Below are 5,487 nucleotides of genomic sequence, written 5' to 3'. Positions count from 1 at the left end.
ATGGATAGATTTTAGTGCGGAAGTTATAGCCCAGGTCAAAGACAAGATTCCATCTTCCCTATTATGTGTCTAAGATTGAGTCTTACTGAAATCAGAGAATGTGGGAGGGAAAGTTCCAACACCGTATGTGCGGAATGCTCCGACTCTGCTGCGGTAGCCAGTGCCCCAGCCAGCTTTCAGTGTATGTACTTGTACAGAAAACCTGATTCCCAGCACCTGGGCCCCTTCTGCCTTCAGGTGACGTGACAGCACTTGACACACATCTGGATGAAGGCCGGACATCCCGCCTGCTACATCCCCAGCACTGCTACACCAGGCCTCTGATCTCAGGACAACAAAAAGAAAACAAAGTTGCTTGGCTTGTTTGGAAGAGGCTGTAGTGTGCGGCCCTTTGTGACTCATTCCACCAAAAGATGGTAGAAATCCGTGACATTCACATTCTTTTCCCATCAAACCTGCCAATAGATTCTGGTCATGGCCTGTGGTGTGGTGTGTGTAAGGCAGGTCTTAGGCCTCTTCTGAGTGCCTCTGCTCCCACCACAGTGTACTGTGACCCAGGGCTGCTTTCTAGAACTCCCTACTCTCACAGTGGGTGTGGGGAATGACTGGCCACACCAGAGGTCTTCCTGCAAAATGCCTGTGGTGTGGGCTTTGTGCATACACCTCTCTAGGTCTTTTCTCTTTCCTCCTTTTCCAAGAAATGGGCCCTGTGCCCTTGTGCTGTGTGCCCTTGGCAGGTTTACCCGCAGAAGATGACTTCCTCAGATCCAGAGTCCAGATCCTTGAACACATGGAGACTCTTCACTTTACTCACATAAAATGCATATTAAAATGTAGTCAGACATAGTGCTTTATTTTGAAGACACTCTAATCAGCAATCTAATACACAATTCTTGTTTTCTTGGTTATTTCTTATGAGAAAAAGCTAGACTCCAATGGCATTAAGATGTAGCCCCTTCATAAAAATCTTTTGGTTCCCTTATGACTCAGGACCATTTTTAAAAACTTTCCAGACTGAACAGAAGAGAAAAATCTTTAATTAACTGCCAGTGTATATTGATTCTTTTCAGAGAAATTGAAATAAGCTCTTTGCAGGTGTCCAATCCCAGGAACCACTGGTCTCCAGATCTCTCCTTTTACATAAGTGTTTTTCTGATTCTGTGATAACTAATTAACTATCATTTGGTGATTAAAAGAACATAAAGTGAGGGTGTGATTAAGTGCCCTTCACTTTAAACTCTGTAAGAAGTGATTGGAGAGAAGTGCTTACACCCAGCCTCGCTGCTTCCCAATGAAGCCCGTTACTGCTTGTCAGCCATAGTCAGCACAGGCTCTGCACGTGGCAGCCAAGAGAGCTATTCCTTCTAAGTAACTGGGGTCCCTGTTCCCCATTATGATGGTGTTTGAAGTGCCCACCTCCCCCCATTGTGTGCCTGTTTCCTGGGCACCTGCTCAGGTCAGAGGATCCAAATATTCTTATGAGTGGCTTGGACACTTTTAAGTGTCCTTGTTGAGGTTAGCAGATCTCCAGATTTTTTTGATATATGAAGGAGAGAAAAAAAATAAATTCAGAACTTCTCTTTAAATCTTACATCTATTTCTTGTCTTCAGGAGGAAAGATGTCTGGGGGCCTTCTGAAACTCTGGGAGGTCTATAATGAATGTCCTCTGGGTAGCTCTCTCCTAATGTCCATGGAACTGTCGGACCGGAAGGCCTGCTACTGTTCTCCAAGGGCACAGTATTTGAATGGGTAGGTTCAGTGTGGGGTGTACCGTACCCAGCAGCACACGGCCTCCAGGCTCCAAACTGCTCATTGTCATCCTGGTCTTTTCTGTTCCAAGAGTGAGCTGCTGAAGAGACTAGATCAGTTCTGCCCAGCTCTTCCTCACCCTTTCTGAACGCACAGAACGTGATGCATGGGCCCTGAGTGTAAGACGGGCGTGCTCTAGGTGATTGATGTAACAGACAAGCACCCTGGACACCCACATGTGTTCAGAGACAAGACTCTGAGTGAGTCCTGAGAGAACCCTATCCTTCTGCAATGGCTGCTGGAGTCCTTGGCTCCGATCTAACCTCTGTACCAGCATCAGAACATGGCAGCCAGACACGCTGGCTTTTGTCACTAAACTCAGAAGCCATATGTCCAGCTTCATTCTCTGTGAACATTAAATGACGGTAAACTGGGTAGTGGAAATCTTCATTATTTAAATTTGTGTTAAAGGGACAGGCAATGCAATTTTCATTGCTGTTTGACTTTGAGAAGCGTTCTACCTCTTAACGGTCTGTTGTTTTTAAGGGAAGAAATAGGACATGCCCTTAAGATTCAAGTTGTTAACTGTATGCCTGCCTCAGTCTGTTTGGCTTATCAAGAAAAAGATTTTAATGCTTCAAGATGAGTTTAGGATGTCCTATGTCTGTTAAAAAACCAACACAAAACAGGGTTGGTGAGACAGCTCAGCAAGTGAAGGCGTATCTGCCTTTGACAACCTGAATGAACGCACATAACGGAAGACAGCCGATTCTGCATTTGTCTTCTGACCTCCACCCATGTACCATGACACATGCACCCACACGTGTCCACACACAAATAAATCAACGTCATAATATTTAATAGTCTGAGCAACAAATGATCTAGGAAATAAACAGAACACTGTATGGCTTTAGGAAAGGGAGGTCAGGGTAGAATTCAGCCTGGGACTTAAAGGAACAACCTCTGCAAATTTCCTTTGACAGCAAGGTTGCTTGTCTTGACTTCCAGTAATAGAAAACCAGGCAATTTGATTATCCGATTTGCGAGAAATGTTAATGGAATTCTGGGGCATTTGTCCTGTTTTATGTGCAAATGAAAGTCAAAAAAATATGGGACGGGTATTACACTTCTCGGGAGCCTCTGCTCCTCCATCTCGGGGGATGATGGCCGAGGGACCCCAGTGATGAAGCTCATTAGCCACGGTGAGAAGGGGGATAGATAGAACCCAGAGTCGCTGTATGTCTCAGCTCATCCTGAAGGACGCTCTTACCATATAGGAAAATGATTGACTTACTAAATCTAGAAGGACTTGGAGCAACATAGATCAAGTTTAATTTGATGGTCTGTATCATCAGAAAGAACTAATATCTGTGTTCTTTCCTTTCAGGGGATAATCAATTATAAACAGGCTGTAATATTTTTAGCTTCAAAACAAAAGGATTCAGAAGTTCAATAAAGATCCCAGACCTTCCATCTAGTTCTTTCATTATGCTGAACATTTTAGATGGCAAGATTAGAATATATAAATAGATCCAAACCTCGATGGCTAACAAACTTAACCCCCCAAAAAAATTTTTTTTAATTTGCTGCAAGTTTGTTTTATGGTGCCCTAGTGCCTCATCAAAATGCTGCATAATTACAACAAACAAAAGTCTGGGTAGCTTTCCACAAACAGGAATTAAGTGCCAAGTTCTGTCTGCCAATTAATGGAAAGTCCTAAGACGGTAATGATTTTTCTAAAGAGCCTTCCTTAATTGACAGTTTTCAACTGCAGGTCCTAATGCCCTTCATCGCAGGGTAGAAACAGCCCGCTGGCTCTCCTCACCCGTGGTTCTTCATTCAGGAACTTCCCTATGTTTAGGGAGGCATGTTGTTGACCACAGTCCATTGTGGGGAGATCATCTTTAAGCAGCATGCTACACACAGGGCCAGTGATCGTCACTCAGAGCTGAAATGGTCCTGGAAGCCTCTAAAGTGGTATGAGGTGTGGCCACCTGCACCCAAAGGCCAGCCCGGAGCCCACTGCACACACCCCCTGTTCCAGGACACTGTCACCCTCCAGCCCACTGCTCTGTTTGCTTGGAGGCCCAATCTAATATCACTTGGCAATTATTAATCTTTATGAGATTTATACTTGAATAATCAGTTTTAGCCCTTGAAAAAGCTTGAGAGCAGCTCTTGAATTTCTTTACCTCCATTTCCTGTGTGAAGTTACTGCATGGTTTATGAAACTTTTTCTCAACATGGGTCATGCCCAGGATTTCAGAGGGACCAGTCAGCTCCATGTGGGGGGATGATTGGCAGCTGGGGAGTCAGAGCAGCTCATCAGGGCTCTATTTTTAAACCATTTGTTGAGCTGCGTAGACAGAGCTTTACTGCCCTGGGAAGGATTTCTTTTCTCTCTCTGTCCAGCTCAGTCTTTCCATCACTTCACTTTATGAGCCACTCACATCATCATCAGTCACGCCCCTGACCTTCAGAAATTGCAGCTGACTTCTGCCCCTTTCCACCGCTCTTCTCCCTCAGACGCACACTACACCAGCCACCTCCTTGGCACCCATGCCACACCTTTCCCTGTGGCCTTCCCTGGGTACAGAACCCCAGAATGTCCAATGGGCAGCACGAGCCCATGGGGGAAACATAGTTGACTGAACATGATCTACCATTGGTGACAGAACAATGGCCGGAAGTACACGAACTCCAGAGAGTTTATCAGGGAGTGTTTGTTAAAAGGTCTCAAAGTCCGAAAGTCTAGAGGAGAAAACACTAAGCATCCTACCAGCAGTTCTTACATCTCCTAAGAATGTCATACCTTGTCAAGACCCAGTGCAAGGAGTGAGATATCTGTGCCTTTTAGTAACAGCGTCTAATGTGAAAATAAATTAAGTCACTTCCAATTGTCGCCACTTCTGTAGCGCTCTGAACAGCCCAAACTTAGCCGTGGCTTCCCCTGCATGCCACCCTGCGTGCTTACGTGTAGCGAGGCAGGAATGGTGATTTGCCAAGCTTGTATGAATGTTTGAAGACTATTTTTGCAGTCTTGACCTTGGGCTGGACCTAAGTCTGTAAAAATACGATGCCTGTCTTGTTTATAGAGGATGACAAAAAAACTAGACATTTTGCTTTTTGTTGCTGTAAGACTTTTCTTTGTACACATCTGCTGTTTGCAGATTGCAGATGGGGTAGATCTGACATACTTTGCAACAGTTTTACTTTCGCTCAAATACTCTATAGTAAACTTTTATAAAGTACAACATGCTAAGTCACCATAAAATTTGTGTAAGAAAGGTGTAAACATTTTGTTAATAAAATCCTATGTTTACAGATACACGTTTTGCTTTTCAATGCTTTCTCTTTGTAGTGTTAATTTGTCGTAATTGTTTTGAGTTTTATTTTATTAAATTTGTGTTATATTGTATGTGTCTGTGCACATGAATACAGGTGTTCAAGGAAACTAGAGATGTTAGAGACTCCCAGAGCTGGAGATGCAGATAGTTATGAGCCAACTGATGTGGGTGCTGGGAACCAAACTTGGGTCCTCTGGAAGAATAGGATGCTCTTTCAGCCCTCCCAAATACTGGGATTTCAGGCATGCACCACCACAGCCTTTTACTTTTTTTTTCTATTTTATTTTTATTTTGTATGTATTAGTGTACTGCCTGCATGTGTATAACTCCACCTGTGTCATGCAGTGCCCACAGAGGTCTGAAGAGGCTGTTGGCTCCCCTGGAACTAGA

At 44.1% G+C, this 5,487-nt stretch overlaps 1 protein-coding gene across 1 annotated transcript in view; it reads left to right on the top strand.

Moving 5' to 3' along the window:
- Rab22a (RAB22A, member RAS oncogene family) overlaps nucleotides 1-5,078 on the top strand; it is a 59,660-nt gene extending 54,582 nt beyond the window's left edge. The window contains exon 8 of the mRNA XM_008842458.2: nucleotides 1,612-5,078. The gene's annotated coding sequence lies outside the window, so the exon portion shown is untranslated. The remainder of the gene's footprint in view (nucleotides 1-1,611) is intronic.
- Nucleotides 5,079-5,487: the final 409 nt, after the last annotated feature.

This window comes from Nannospalax galili, unplaced genomic scaffold (assembly GCF_000622305.1).
Source record: "Nannospalax galili isolate Female #2095 unplaced genomic scaffold, S.galili_v1.0 scaffold231, whole genome shotgun sequence".
NCBI classification, from domain to species: domain Eukaryota; kingdom Metazoa; phylum Chordata; class Mammalia; order Rodentia; family Spalacidae; genus Nannospalax; species Nannospalax galili.
The sequence above is the reverse complement of the archived record's forward strand: the minus strand, read 5'-3'. Positions and strand labels throughout refer to the sequence as shown.